Source organism: Lynx rufus, unplaced genomic scaffold (genome assembly GCF_022079265.1).
Source record: "Lynx rufus isolate CCGP_SWC_20201006 ecotype Redwood Valley unplaced genomic scaffold, mLynRuf1.p SCAF_11, whole genome shotgun sequence".
Lineage (NCBI taxonomy): Eukaryota > Metazoa > Chordata > Mammalia > Carnivora > Felidae > Lynx > Lynx rufus.
In genome coordinates, this window is record NW_025814825.1 from 51,406,806 (window position 1) to 51,422,046 (window position 15,241).

At 50.1% G+C, this 15,241-nt stretch overlaps 1 protein-coding gene across 17 annotated transcripts in view; it reads left to right on the forward strand.

Moving 5' to 3' along the window:
• Positions 1-15,241, forward strand: part of TCF7L2 (transcription factor 7 like 2) — a 203,142-nt gene that overhangs the window by 50,701 nt on the left and 137,200 nt on the right. The gene's annotated exons all lie outside the window — the stretch shown is intronic.

The following is a 15,241-nucleotide window of genomic DNA, read 5'->3' on the forward strand; positions in this document are numbered from 1 at the left end:
GTCCCCAGCTGCTGGGGGCCCTGAGGGGCCAGCCCGTGTCCACCCTTCGGCCCTTGTCAGTGTCTCCACTCCCTTCTCCCCACCTCCACGCTGGTCCTTGTGCCTGCTGTCCCCACAGTCTGTCCCCCACAACCATGGGGGGGTGGTGGGGACACCTACCGTGGCCGCTGCATGTTACACCCTCTTAAGACTCCGTTCCTGCCCCCACAGCATTGGCATCTCCGTTTGTAATTGTCATTGCCCGGTGTGATTATTTGATTAACGTGTGCTTTCCCTTCAGAGGGAGAACAGGGCAGCGTCCGTACGCAGGGCACGCCCAGGTCAAGTGTGTTGGATAAGGGGGTATGCCATAAAGGAGAAGGACTCACGGAGCAGCGTTTGGTTCTTTTGGGTGTGCGTGTGTTTGGGGGGGGGGTTGGGTACGATGCCTGCCAAGGCAGTCTTGTTCTTGGGGGTTCTGTGGGTGTTTGCAGGTAGGAGATGTCTCACGCACGGGAGCTGTCATTGTCCCTGGTGTCTGTGTCACAAGTGACCTCATTGCACGTTCAGCCTCATTCCTGCACCCCTGCCCGCCCCAGGCCTCTCTGGAGCAGGCTCCCTCTCCTGCTAGCTCTCTTGGCCGGGATTTTAACATATATCGCAGGCTGGTAGGCTAAGAGCTGGGGACTTCCCCTCACCACACTCAAAGCCTTTGATCTTTTGCTTTGGAGGTAACATCAAAAGGAAGGCTGAGGAAGACAGCCAGGCTGTGAAGTTCAACGTTCAAGTTAATAGCTTGACTGAAGGTTGTGCTGCGTCCTCGCAGCATCACTGAGGCTGAAGTAAACACAGTGATTCTGCCACATTTTCCTGGAAATGGAACCTAACGGTGGAAAAGGGATTCATTTGCATGTGGAATGAAGTCAGGCTGGAGCCAGGGTTTCTTTCCCCGTTACCCCTTCCTTCAGAAGTGTGGAAACCCCGGGGGAGAAGTGTGGAGAGGGGAGGTGAAGCCCAGAGGGGAGGGGAGGATCGGGGAGGGTCGGTAACCCCACGCGGCCGGCACCCCAGAAGTTATCCTCGCCCTCGTTCAGGGGCTTGCCGTCTGCCTGGCTGTCGCAGGGCATCTCTGGACCGCGTGCCGTTCCCGATTTAGCTGGGTGTTCCCGAATTCTGGTGGAGTTTGCGGAAGGCTGGCCGGCAGGCAGCTTGGCGGGGCTCGGGAAGTCGTCTGCAGCACAAACACCAGCAGTGAGGGAGTGGCAGGCCCGAGAGCTGGAAAGTGAGTCCCCCTGGAAGCAAAAGTGAAAGCAACCCACTGGTCTCCTCTGCGTGGTCTCTTCGCTCAGCTTTGCGGACACTTGCTTGGTTGTTGTTTTCTTTAAAGGTTTCATGGACCCTTCCTTCTTTAGATTTTCATCCAGAGCTTTGTTGGAGTGGTTTTCCAGCCCATTCCAGCCTCAGCACCCTTGGTGGATGATTCATTCCTGGGGATGGTTTTGCTTTCTTAGGCTGCTCACTTCCCCACACTTGCCTTGGGTGCTTTTCCCGGTCACCCTCCAGCGTCACCAGCTGCCACTCCCCTCAGTCACCTGTCTCCCCCTCACCTGTTGCTCCCCACTGGGCACTGCGGCCTCCCCTTTCAGCCGGGTCTTGCGTCCCTGATGATGTCAGTACCGTGCAGCCACAATTCCCGTTGGGTTTCTTTTAGTGTGGTTTCTCAAGCTTTTCCTCCCCAGGCCTCCGTCATGATCTTTGGCATAACTATGCTACCTGCACTGTTACTTATTTGATGCAAACATCCGATTCACTTTTTTAAACTCAGCCTCACCGTAAGCCTTAACATCTGTGAAATTCTAAGTTTGATGTGCTAGTTATTTTTTTCTAATACACACTGATATCCTGTAACTACTCAGGTAACACCTTGTACCACCTGAAATCGTGCCCTGGAGCCCCACCGTTCAGGAAACACTGCTGTAAAAGAGCGGTTTCCCATGCTGTTTCCTCCTGGGTGGCTGGCAGGTTTGGGCATCTGACGACGGCTTTTTTTCTTGTTCCTCTTCCCCCTCCTGGGGCCAGCTGAGCCCCGCTCAGCTCACGAGTGGATTCAAAGTTCTGTGCATGGAGTGGTGGTAGGCTTCTAGAAATCAGTTTCCTGGTGACTAGAATCCATTCTGGATCGGACGGGTCCCTCCTTCATCACTTTTCATGCTGCCCTTTCAATCTGTGTATGTTTCTCCAAGGCCTCCTGAGTTTTCAGGTCGCCATCTTTCAAGGTGGGTGCTGAACCTGGCCTGGGGCAACATGCGACCTGCTCGGGTTGTTAACCCTCTGAAAGGCCTTGGTAAATCCCTGCCACCTCTTGATCAGAATTGTTGGCATTGAGTCCCCCGGGTTCTAGGCTTTCAGCTCTTGAGAGTTTGAGCTGCATTCATTATACATGTCCATTTGGTGCCTTGCTGCAAGGTATCTCCCACCACTGATGGACCTGGGCTTCTGGAAATTCCTCAGAAGATGTAAGATGCCAGGCTCCAGGGAGAGGTCTTCAAAGCTTTAGGGACACATCCCAGGGTGTTGGGGCAATGCTGCTCTACGAGAATGTTCCTGCTTGCCCTCATCCCTTGAGCTGGATGCGCAGACAGGCTTCCCTGAGATGGGTGTTTTTTGCCTGTGCTTAAAGCTATAAAGGGCCATTGTCAAGTTTGCTTAGCTTCTCAATTCCTGTTCCTTGGAGGCTGGTGAATTGAAGCTAGTGTTCCTGGACAGAGCCTTTCATACATTGAAGAAAACCTGTAGAGTCTCCTGGGGGACAGGCAAGGGGAGAGATGAAAGGGTTTCTGCAGACCTGCTCAGTAGCATGGACTGCTCTTTTAGGTAATTAAGGGAGACCATAAAAGATGAGCACACACATCCATTTACCTTTCACTTGGGGGTCTTAAATCTTTGCTTGGTCTCCTTTAACTGTGTACCTGTATGTCACCCCTGAACCTCTGGGGACCCCGTTTTCGTTGTTCCCCTGTCCGGTCTGCAAGAATGTACCATTGGGGATTGAAGAATGGGAGTTGGTGGTGTTTGGGAACTTCTGAGTTGTCTTTTTTTTTTTTTTTTTAATGTTTATTTTTGAGAGAGAGAGAGAATGAGCAGGAGAGGGGCAGAGGATCTGAAGTGGGCTCTGTGCTGACAGCTCAAACCCACAGCCGTGAGATTATGACCTGAGCCGAAGTCGGATGCTCAACCTACTGAGCCACCCAGGCGCCCCAGCTTTGACTTTTCTTTTTTTTTTTTTAATTTTTTTTTTTTACAACGTTTTATTTATTTTTGGGACAGAGAGAGACAGAGCATGAACGGGGGAGGGGCAGAGAGAGAGGGAGACACAGAATCGGAAACAGGCTCCAGGCTCCGAGCCATCAGCCCAGAGCCTGACGCGGGGCTCGAACTCACAGACCGCGAGATCGTGACCTGGCTGAAGTCGGATGCTTAACCGACTGCGCCACCCAGGCGCCCCAGCTTTGACTTTTCTTACGGAGTCCTGCAGAAGCTCGCTTTTGCGTTTGCAGCAGGGTGGGGCAGCCAGGTGAGGGGACACGAGAGCAGGTGCAGAGGGGTGCGTGTCTGAATCATTTTTTGCGACGACAGCTCCTACTCATGGATGTCTCCTACCTGTCATGGATTAGGACAGTGGTTCCCCAAATGTGCTGCACAGTTGAATCACCTGGAGAGCTTTAAAAAAAATCCCAGATCCCACTGTGGGGGAGGAGCCAGCCCTCAGTAATGGTAAGGACTCCTGAGGGATCCCAAGGTGTGGGAGCCACTGTATTAAGACAATGGGACTTGCTTCCTTTGTATTCTGAGTCACTTACGCTAATCATTCAAGCAGTTTACAGACATCATCTCATTAATCCTCATGAGGTTAAGGAGGAAGGTGTGGCCTCCCCGTTTTACAGGCAAGACTGCTGGACCTCAGAGAGAGGTATAGTTGAGCACCTTGACGAAGGTCATTCATTTAAGTTAGTTTGTGGCGGAAGGAGGCTTTGAGTCCTAGGCGTGCCTGTCTCCAGAGTCCTGTCATTGCCCTGGCATTAGTCCTTATGCTGTGGAGAGCCAGCTTGGGTTGGAGATTGCTTAATGGTTAAGGGTATGGTGGGGGGGTGCGGTCGGGGGGAGGATTGTCCCTGGTGGGCTGGAAAAAAATTGGCATCTGAATGCTTAAGCTGTGGCGTGTGGATAGTAATTTTCTTACCTAGAGATTAGGGAAGGGGAGGGCTTCCCTGGGTGGAGCAGAAGCACGGAGTCACGGACTTTTCCGGAAGGCAGGGTGACTGGCGTAATGCGTGCAAAGGGAAGTGAGGGTTCTGGTGGTGGATGGTTTTGAAGCTGGATTCTCCCGTGAGGGGGCCTTGAATGCCACGTGCGAAGGAGACCTCAGATTCTGATGGGCGCGGGAACCTTTGGAGCTCTGTTAAAATGCGGATTCTGCTACAGTAGGCACAGGGCGGGGCCCAAGAGCTGCATTCTCCCGAGCTCCTAGAGGTTGCCGCTGTTGCTACGCCCCGAGGATCAGGCTTGTTGGCAGTGGTTCCCGAACTTTGCTGCCCTGCAGAATCACCTGGGAAGCTTGTAAAATTCTAGGGTTCAGTTTGCAGTCCATTTCGGTTAGGTCAGAATGTCTGAGGGGTGGGGAGCCTGGCATCAGTACCTTTGGAGGATACCCAGTTGACTCCAGCGTGCAGAACGGTGGGGGAGCCCTGCTCTGAGACTGGATGGTCCCTGCTGAATTCGAATCAGGCGACTGACCACTCCATTCATAGAACGAAGGAGCCAGATTGGAGCGGAGTTGTGAACCGTCACAACTTGTCTTCTTACTTTATGAATGAACGCTGCAGCATTTGTCCGGGGCCCGCAGCAGCCAGGCACCGCGGTTGGGGCTAGGGCTCTGGCAGTGTGTCCCTGTGATGGAGGTGTGAACCAGCACGAAAGTGTGAGCAGGGCAGGCAGGGTTCTAAGAGCAGAAGCATTTTAGGAAGGAGCATACCCCTGGGCCTTTGAATCCTACGTAATTTGATCAGGACTTGAAACCAAAATTTCCTATTTTCTTTATGATGAACGGGTTTGTGGGACATTGGGTAATGAGCTAGCAGAGGGACAATTACCTTGCAGCATCTGCGTCCTTTAGAAGCCTTGTCGTCTATATGCAAGCACCTGCCTGGCTAACCTCTTCTTTTCTTGCAAGCTTCCTTGAGAATCTCATCCAGCGGATATTTCTTTGCTTATTTTGGGGTTGCTTGCACTGTTTGAAGGTACCAAAACATTTCTTAAAAATAACACGCCTCTGCAATGCACAGTTTTCATTAATTTGGATTGATTTGTGAGAACCAGGAGGTGCTGACTGAGGCTTTCCGTGCACATTCAGCTCTCTCCGTAACCCCTAAGTGTGTTGCAGAAACTTGATGTGGTTGCAAAAACCAGTAGAGTTTGCATGTTAGAACAGGGGTGCCTGCACCTAGGGAGTTGCTCCTTGAAGAGCCTGGCCTCTTCCTAGTGGGGGTGGTTTAACAAGGGTATGTGTTAGTGTCTAAGTTAGCATTCAGCAGAAACGCTGGTGGTTAAAATCCTGAAATACGCCCATGCTCTGATCCATCCAGTAACTATAAAGAGCAGAGTAGGGGACTTCAGGACCCTGGTGGGTCCCTTGGGAGGGCCATCTGCTGGTAGTCATCTATTTTGAATATCACTCTGCTGGAACGTGATCAAGACTGTCTGGTGGTAGTTTTGTGAGGCTTAATTTCAAGGCCCAGGGATGCTTCTGGAATGGAAGTACATGCTTGGCAAAACCTGGAGCTTTCTCTGTTGATTATGTCAGTGCATGAATTCAGGGAGCCCCGTTCTAAGCCTTCGTCCTGAAATGGGTAGATTTCACGCGAGGATCAGAGTCTCTTGTTTGGCCTCGACCTTTCTACTTTATGCCAGTTATTAACAGCGCTTTCCTTTATTCTTACAAGCGCCCTGGTTTGGGTGATGCATTATATGGTCACCCCTAGTTGTTATCAAAGACTGGCTGTAGCTAGTAACTTCCGCATTACTTTGAGGAAGCCACAGAGTTGGGATTCGAGCCAGAGAAAGCTGCAAGGTGGCTTCTGCCCCTTACCTCACCCCTGCCTCCCCTCTGCCTCCCCTCTGCCATCTTGTGGGGGTGTGGGGGGGGGGAGCATCCTCCTCGGGAGAGTTTTGAATCCTTGGACGGTAGAAATCCTGAAATGCTGGGAAGTCCAGGACTGCTTCCATTTCTTTCCTCTGCCATCTCTGCAGGTTTCTGGAGGAGTAATTAGTTAATGTTTGCAGAGCACTTTGAAATTCTCAGATGAAAGGCACCAGAGAAGCACAAAGTATTATTATTTATTATTAGTCTGAACCAGAATGGGCAGCACATTTTGCCTTGTGCCAGGCCATTCCTCTGCTGCTCTTTTTCTGCCTGATTGGCTTTCTGTATATATGTTTAAGAAACAAAACAAAACAAAGGAAAGTGTGCGGGGATTGTCTGCCTAAGACTGCGGACAGGTGATGTGAAAGAAACCGCATCCGTGGTCCCAGAGCAGAGGTCTCTTAATCCTGGTGTGCTTGAGGCTGCCGTGCCTGTGGGGTCCGGGGGGGAGGAGGATTCACCTTTGGTCCTGCTTTGCCTGTGCTCCATTATTGTGTTTTTACTTTAAATTTCGCTTGATTTAATGATATTAATGCCAAGGAATCCACTTCCTGGGGACTCAAATGTTCTAACGGCAAGAGAGTAGGGGTTGAGAATGATCTTTTGCTATGGTGGAATGTTCCAGTATGGCTCATGTAGGCCTCGAGTGTATGTGTGTCAATATTTCATTTCTTTATAAGGCTTTGGCATGCCAAGGCAGATACCCCGTAGCTGCAAGCAGAGCAAGGAGCCCCAAGGGGGAGCTCTCTGGAGCTCTCCACTTTCTTCACCCTGGTATTCTTAGACTGGAATTGAATTCATCAGCTGCCAGGGGCTTACTTTATTTGCTGTGGGGAAAGAGGTCTGGAGAGAGAGGAAAGGAAAAATCACTGGCCCAGTCCGTTTTGAAATGGAAGATTTGGTTTATCTTCTGCTTGTCGGCAGAATGATTTGGCCTCCTCCCCAAACCCTCAGTTAATCAGAAATGGTTGTACCCTTGATAAATACCGCTACCACCCCGATTGTGACATCCTGTGACACAGGCGCCAGGGTGAGCCCCCCACCCCCACCCCCCCGCAGCCTCTGCTTTCTGGTGTTGTATAAACTCAGCCGTGTCTCTTTTGCCCTGAGGCTCAGAAACCCGGCGGACTGACCACTTCTTGAGGCTTACCTCCAGTTTGCAAAGAGCCCCTGGCTAGCAGAGCTGGGGATTTTTGTACCAGCAACTTCGTCTCCCCTCCCCCACCGCAACGTATTCCCTTCCACCCCCGGTCTTCTGTTAACGTGGAACAGCCAGTAATACTCAAATCCTAGTTTGCGACGAAGCCAAAAATGGATGTATGTCTACTGTACCTGAACAGTTTCTTATAGGAACCCTGGATTTCATTTATAAGCCTTTCCTAAATCATGAGGGATTTGAGTCCCGCAGAGCAGTACTATCTGGGGCAGGGCCTGAGACTTTTCTGAATGATTTCCTCCATGAGCCAGGCGCGCCTGCTCCAATGAAGGGTCCTGTGCGATGGGTGGAAGTAGGTATTATCCCATTTGACTCGTGAGGGAGCAGAGAAATTACCCAGTGATGGAGCAGGAGCTAAGCACCCTGAGTTCCTCATTCCTCCTCGGGTGTACTTTTCAGCTGCGCACACAGTCTCCTTTGCAGGCTGGGCTGATGTGACCGGGACACCTTTAAATGGAAATTCTCAGGGGAACTCTACGCCCCTTGGCTGGAGCCTGACTGGGAAGGAGGAGGGGCAGAGGGCTCTTCTGGGTGTTGCCCTTTGCAGTTGAGCTGAAGGGAAGGCTGGCCACCTAGGGACACCCTCCGTGGTCAGTGTGGACTTTCTCCCTTCTACCCAATGGTCTGTTGCTTGGACGGCATGAACCTTGCAAAGCATAGTCAAAGCATAGACAAAGCATAGTCATTGGGGGGAATCCAAGCATTCCTGTGCTGGTTACCTTATTTCTCAGAAAAAAGACCGAAGAAACATTTTTTTTTTTTTTAATTGAATGGTCCTCCTATTCATTGCCTTCCTTAATTTTTACTGGGGCTTTGCAAATGGAATTATGTTTATATTCATTTTACAGATGAGCAGACTGAGTTCCAGGGAAGGGCCCGTGTAGCTCTTTGCTCTTTAAAATCCATCTTCTTTGCAAAGCAAGAAATTTAGTGCGTTGAAGAGGGCTGGAGAGAGCTGAGTAAGATGGCGTTTGGGTCAACAATGCATAATTAGGGAGGGTGCCCAGTGCTGGGTGATAGACCGACTACTGGCCGCTAAAAGACATTGAGAAATGTAATTCCTTCCGCTGGTGTTCATCCCTCCCCGCTGAGGAAGCAGGTACATTTATATCATCAGTGGTGGTGGAGATTACAGAACTGTGGAAATGTTGGATCAGAGCCTGGCCTGTAGTAAGTAGGTGCTCAATAAACATTAACCTTTTCAGACGTGGGAGGAGACTAAATGGTCTCTCTGGGGTGTATTACCCTGTTGTTCTCTTTGTGCTTTAGGCTTGAGAGTGCTGGAATGGGTAGTGAAGTGTCATCTCAGACCCTTGACATGTTAGTAGTGGGGACGGGTGGAAGGCTGCTGGCCAGAGAGCCGGCCACCCCTGCACGCTTCGTCCTGAGTCCCTCGTTAGTACCTTGCTAGGGTGGACGGCCAGGCATCTGTTTCTCTTCAGTGTAACTTCCTGTGCGCCAGGCGTCTGCCTGCTGCAGTGCTAGGAGCTGGAGGGGAGCAGAACGTGACCTTGGGAGGCAGCTGTGAGAACCAGGAAGTAGAGTAAAGTCGTTATGGGTGCGATGGTGGAAATCTGAACCGTGTCCAGATGGGCCACAGGAGTGACCGTGGGTTTCTGGGGCCAGCGGGAAAGAGCACTTGAAATCCCAACAATCCTAGAATGGGCTCCTCGTGCGACTGAATCGCCTTTGAAGAGGTCCTCACGAGGGACAGGAGAAAACCAACCTAATTGAGTTTCTACAACCAAATTCAAATGTCACCACGGCCTTTTTCATGTCATACCTAGTTATACATAATTTTATAGTTACAGCTATTTGGTAGTTTGCTGGCAAATATATTTTCTTTAAAAGTTTCACTTTAAGATTAAAATAACGTGTTGGGGAAAAAAAAACCATAATAATGAGTTAGAAAGTATAAAGCAGCAAGAAAGAATTGTTTGTAATTCCATTACCTAGAGGAAAGCATTGCTAAAAAGGTGGTTGATTTTTTTTCTTCTTCTTTTTAAAGTGGTAAACAGACGAGCAGTTTTGGATATATTGACTTTTCAGGTGTGCATGTGGTCACATGGGCAGCCCACATTTTTTTCATGTGGATTTCAGCCAGGTTTGACACCTGCCCCTTAGCGAAAAGCAAACTACTGCCTCATTTGTCTGCCAGATTAACTGTGGATGGCATCGAGGGAGGCGGATTTTCCTGATGTTAAGGACTTGACAACCCCAACCGCTCGGTTGGCTTCTTTGCTGTGACTTTTGAGCTAGCGGTGGGCTGCCTTACCTTTGCCCTTCCTTAAAACAAAGGAGGTGAGTGGGTGGATGCCTCTTAAAATTTGGGGAAGTGCTGTGGCCCTGGGGTAAGCTTTTGAGAAGTTAGTATGTGTATTGTGCTGTTGCAACGAATGGATCTTCTGGGCCTGAGGATAATGAGGTCAGTGAGGGCAGCGATGTTGCCTTACCACTCACCGGAGGGTCGCTGGCATCCTGAACGTGCCTGGCCTATTCTAGGGGCCTGGGAATGCCTCTTTGATTGACCTGGGGCTTGGGAGACAGATGCGGTGGCCACCATGCCGATGGAGAGCCGGCCGAGAACTTGGTGAGGCACCATCGGGGGAGCGCAGAACCACCTTCCCGGCCCTCACCGCCTTCCCCGGTGTGGATCCAGCCTCTACCTAGTGCTGTGTGCTTCTCTTTCCTGCCTGGAAATGCAAGCATCCTGCACAGCCCAGTGCCCCCTCCCCTCCCCCTCCCCCATCATCTACCCTCCGGGGCCAGAAGACCCAGTTGCCTCTGCCTGGTAGGAGTATGCTTTGCCGAGACCATGCAAATACCAAGTTCCTAGTGGCAGTGAGGCATTTGGATGTAGAGGTGGGGTGCATCCCTGGAATAATAATAATAATAATAATAATAATAATAATAATGTGTTTTTTTATGTTTCATATTATATTTTATAGTCGAAGTGCTTTTCAGAGACCTCACTATTATCTTTATTTTATAGATGTATTAACTAGGGCCGGTTTTGGGAGATGGGAGGGGTATGGGAGGGGGTAGAGGGAGGGCAACTGATGTCGAATGAATCCCAAAGCTCCGCCAGAAGCTGCCAAGTAGTTAGATATTGTTTCAGTGGAATTCTTGCATCCACCCTATGAGGTGCGGTGAAGGGGAATTGTTTTACAATAGCCAGAGGTCAGGGAGCAGAAATCTCTGCCCACTGTCACCCAGCAAGTGGGGTGACGGCTGGGAATTTTCACCCAGGTCACCTGACTCTCAGGCTCTGTGATCTGTCTCTTCTGCCTAGTACCCAGCATAATGCCCGGCAAAGCGCCGCATCAATAAATATTTGTTGAAGGTTAAACGAGGCTTAAAGAGACCTTCATGCTTGGCACAGGGGCACAGAGAGACAGACATGTTTCCTGGCCTCATAACCTTCACTTCCAAATCCTATGACCTCTGGGCTGCTTGCCTGAGCTCTCCCAGCTCAGTTTCCTGAGACGTCATCTGAAAAATGGGTAAAGGACTTAACAGAGGGCATTTCCTGTAGGAAGATCTCACGTGTTACCTGGTTTCTACTACTCACTGTTATCCTTTTTAACTCTCCAACCACACAGCTTCCCTTTTTATTTCCGCCTCCTGGAATCTAAGTTTCTGATGACAGACTGTAGCGTTGAACACTGACAGAAGCATCCCCGGTCGCCAGTGTGGCGAACACGAACTTCATCGTAGGGACGACAGTGGTCCTAAGAGCTGGCATTTCTTGCACACTTACCCTATGCTAGAGGCTGTTCTAAGCCTCTGCCTGCGGTCATGATTCGGAAACAACTCTGATGGAAGAAGTGTTGTTCGTTTCCGTTTCACAGAAGGAGAAACTGAAGCTCAGGGAAGTTCATAACCTGCCCGGGGGTGGTCTGGGGTTCAGACACCAGATTTGGTCTGACTTCCTACTCTTTAAACCATAGTTGAAGCTTAACTCTCCATATATGTTTGTTCTGGGCATCTCCATACCTCGTTTACAGCTGGTGCTTTTGCCTTCCTCATTCTCAGAGCACGTGGTCAGTGCAGGAGGAAATCCACACTGATCCTGGGTAGAACCACGGGGTGGAGATGGTCCCCAAACATACTGCCAAGTGGCTGACCCTTGGTGTTCTGCCTGACAGTGGTAAACCAGGGGCACCAGGGAGTTCTCTGAATTTCCTTTTTCCAACTGTCTCCCCCTTCTTTAGGCAATGTTTTTAACAGGCGAGGTTTTAAAATCTTAAAGAAAGAAGAAATCAAGACACAGCCTGGGAGAAGAATGACAGTGTCTTTTTGAGATTTTTTTTCTTTTTCCTTTTTCCCTTTTCCTTTGTGTACTTGTAAAACCTCTTTGGGATGATGATCTCGTGTAGTTTTTTGGTAGCCTTTAAGCAGCTGCTGCTATGTTTAGCCTAACGCATCGCAACCCCACGATTTGTGTGCCAGCTTGTGCCCTGTGTGTCGGCTTTTTGCAGAGCGTTCGGGGCAAGAATTGGAATTCTGGGGTTGCAGACCTTTAAGAAATGTTTTTAAGTTCGAGGGCCAGTTGGAGGGGAGAGGTGCAGTGGCTTGGAACAGCAGGCCTGCATCTAAGCCTTGGCATACCTAAGGGGAGACCAGACATACGAGGGAGACCAGCTGTAGTTACAGAAAAATCCCACTTCACCAGAAGGCTAGGGGTGAGTGAATTGAAGGGAGGGGTGAGGAAATGCAAGCCTGGTTAATTAGGAATGTTTGTGGTCGCTTTGCTTTACTTCAGGCTAAGTGTTTATTTCTCTTTCGGCGTTGGATAATACGCATACCTGGGATTTCCTTTTCCTTGGGTGATTTAGAATCGTGCGGTATCTCAAGGAGTTTTATTCTGACGATGCTGATTATATTAATAGCAATGTAATAGCCAGCTAATAACGTAATAGCTAGCATTTACCAGGCACTTGCCATATGCCAGGCATGGTGCCAAGCATTGGATCCTTGGGAGAACTCTGAGAGGTGGGTATTAGTGTGTATTCCCATTTTACAGAAGAGAAAGCGCCAGTGCTCAGAGAGGTGGTGCTGTTTGCCTGAGCTCACCCTGCTTTTAAAGTGGTCAGCTCTGATAGTCTCTCTTCAAGGACCCAATTCTTTTGGCACATATTAAGCACTCAGTAAATATTTTGGTGAATGAATGGAATTTTGGAGCTGGGGTTTGAACCTGGGTCTGAGCTGCCTCGAGATGGGATCTAGAAACTTGGTCTGAATGCATGCAGCCCCCACGACTCCTCCTTTGCTGCTTTGGGCCCTCACAGTAGTAGATAGAATTAACCCAGCGGGGACTCAGTGGTCCAGAGGAAAAGGAGAAAGGGGACCTTGTGGAGGCAAGAGCGGGGCTTCTGGGGTATTTCCTGGGCACAGGGACATGAAAGGCGCAGCGTGAACGATTTGCTGAATTAGCATTTTTCCTCTCTGATCACGGCAGCACGTGATTTGCTTTGTGCCCCTGTATCTGCAGAGTGAGAGGCCAGATTCTGGAAGGCCCTTTGGTTGGGATGACTGTGTGCTCACCTGTACTTGGCGGGGACTGAGTGGGACTTCATGCAGATGGCTTCCTTCATTCAGGTGTTGGGGAAAACCTCATACAGCTGGAGTTGAATTCTCTTTGCCAGGACACAAGAGAGGAAGGAGGGATATATTTAAAATAGCTGAATGCACAATTCCTTACCTTCCCATTGACGTGTGGATGGTCATGGCGGGTTGTGTCAGCTGGTCTGTTCATCAGACACCCAACTTGGGCAGTCCGTTAACTTAGGGCATTTACATACTTCGTGCGTTTGCTTCCTTCTCTTCCCTTTCTACTCCCTGCGGTGAGTTGGCTTGGTCCGTGACCATGAACCGCATCAGCCTTCTAGCTCCTACATCAAACCAGGTCTGGTTGGTGGTGCAGACACTACTAATGACTCCTGTATATCCTGAGAGGGAGGTACCACTATCATCCCTAGGTTATTATCCTCACCTCGCAGTCAGGGGCAGGGCTGGATGCCTAGAGAGGTGAAGCCATTTGTCCAGTGCCCCAGAAGCATGAAGCCACGGGTCCTGGACTTGAACCTAGGCATTCCAGGTCCTATGCCTGTGCTCTTAACCATTCTGCTGTACCACCCCGGTCTGAATTAGTGAGGTTTTAGCTTTATTTTTAACTAAGCTGTTTCTTCTAGAACCTTCTGTCTTCCAATTCCATGATGGGTCGATAACATGGTGACCTTTGTCCACAGGGGAGCACAGGAGCAGGATAGATATATAGAGAGAGAGGTTAACTTAGTTTTCCCCCTCGACTACCTAGCCCTTTCCTGGGATCGAGTACTCTTTGACCTGAATCTTTCTGCCTGCTTGAAGTTCAGCCTACCTTCCGCATCTTCCTGCTGCTGTCAGAAGACGGAGACCTGAAATTCTGTCTCCCGGGTGCCTGGGAGTTCTAGGAGTGCAGATGTCCAGGTTCTGTGGTCAGGGCTGGTCACGATTACAAATAAACCGAAGCCTGGGAAACTTCCTTGCTATTAATAGTGCAGACCTTCGGGGGAGGGGATAACCAAACTTGATGCTGTTGGAATTGATTTTCCCGTCCAGATGACATAGTAATGAGCTAAGCGGTTAGCTTCAGATCGGTACCGCCTTTTTCCAAGCCAGGTTCTTTAAAGACTAAAACCACAGAAGCAGAGAACAAGTTTGTTTGGGGAGGCCCGGTGGCCCCGGCGAGAGAGGGGAGGATGGCCCTGGGGGCGCGCACGTGGGAAAATTAAGGCTTTGCTCACTTCAGGATGAGTTGTAGCGTCTAATTCAGTTTCTTCCACTGCTGTCCCCTCCACACCTTCCCCTTGTTTAAAACAGGAATTTGATTTGGTGTCTGGATTGTTGGTGGTATTTCTGTCTCCTCGGTGCCTTTGGGTTATTTCAGAAAGTGTCTCTCCCGGCCCGGAACGCGTCAGCAAGCGTGCTGTCAGCCGCTCTCCGCAGGGAGAAAAGTGTCGCGTAAAACAACCCTAAGATCCCTATCGCTTCACATCACCCACGTGGATTATAACATCCATTGTTCTGCCCTCTGCTTCTTGGCATATGCTGGTCACTGTATGTATACAATTAAAAACACAAAGCGGCCCTGTCTGTCTGAAGGGTCTGGAATATCCTGGGGTTTCAGAGGAGACTTTGGAAGTGGGCAGAGCCGTGTTTCCTTGCCCAAGTGAGATTATTGTGCTCGAAATATCTCCTGGTAGTTTATTAAAGGAAACCGCAGGATGGGGTCAGAGGTAGTCTCTCCTGCCGGCAGTCTCCTATCTTGCGTCTTCTTTCTAGATCTTTCTCCCCATTCAGCCTGCCCCCAAATGGCATGGTGCCCCCGGGGGTGGGGGTGGGAGGTGGAGGGGCAGGCCTGCTTCTCTGCCCCCGTGTGCTTTGGGAGCGTCACAGCTTCACCACGGCGCGTCCGCACTCGTCCCTCTGGGGCGTTAGGAAGGAATTTGGGGTGTGGAGCTCCGTGAGTGACTAGGATTAGGCCCGTCGAGTCTGCAGTCAGACGAGAAGTGTGTGGGCAAAGAGAACTATTGTGTGAGACTCCTCCGGACAGAAAGGCCGCCTTCATCTTTTACTGTGCCTAATGGACAATTGAGACATTCAGCTTATGTCTGAAAGGAAAGTGGGCCGGAATGGTCTAGCAGACCTCCCAGACGAAGGCTTGTAGGAGAAGCAAATACAGACAAGGATTACCAACAGGGGAAACAACTGGGGCAGAGTCCTGGGAGAGAATGTTTATTTCCTTGCTCTCTAGGAGGGATTTGGAAAGAGCCGTAATCCTGGGTTAGGAGTAATTTGTTACA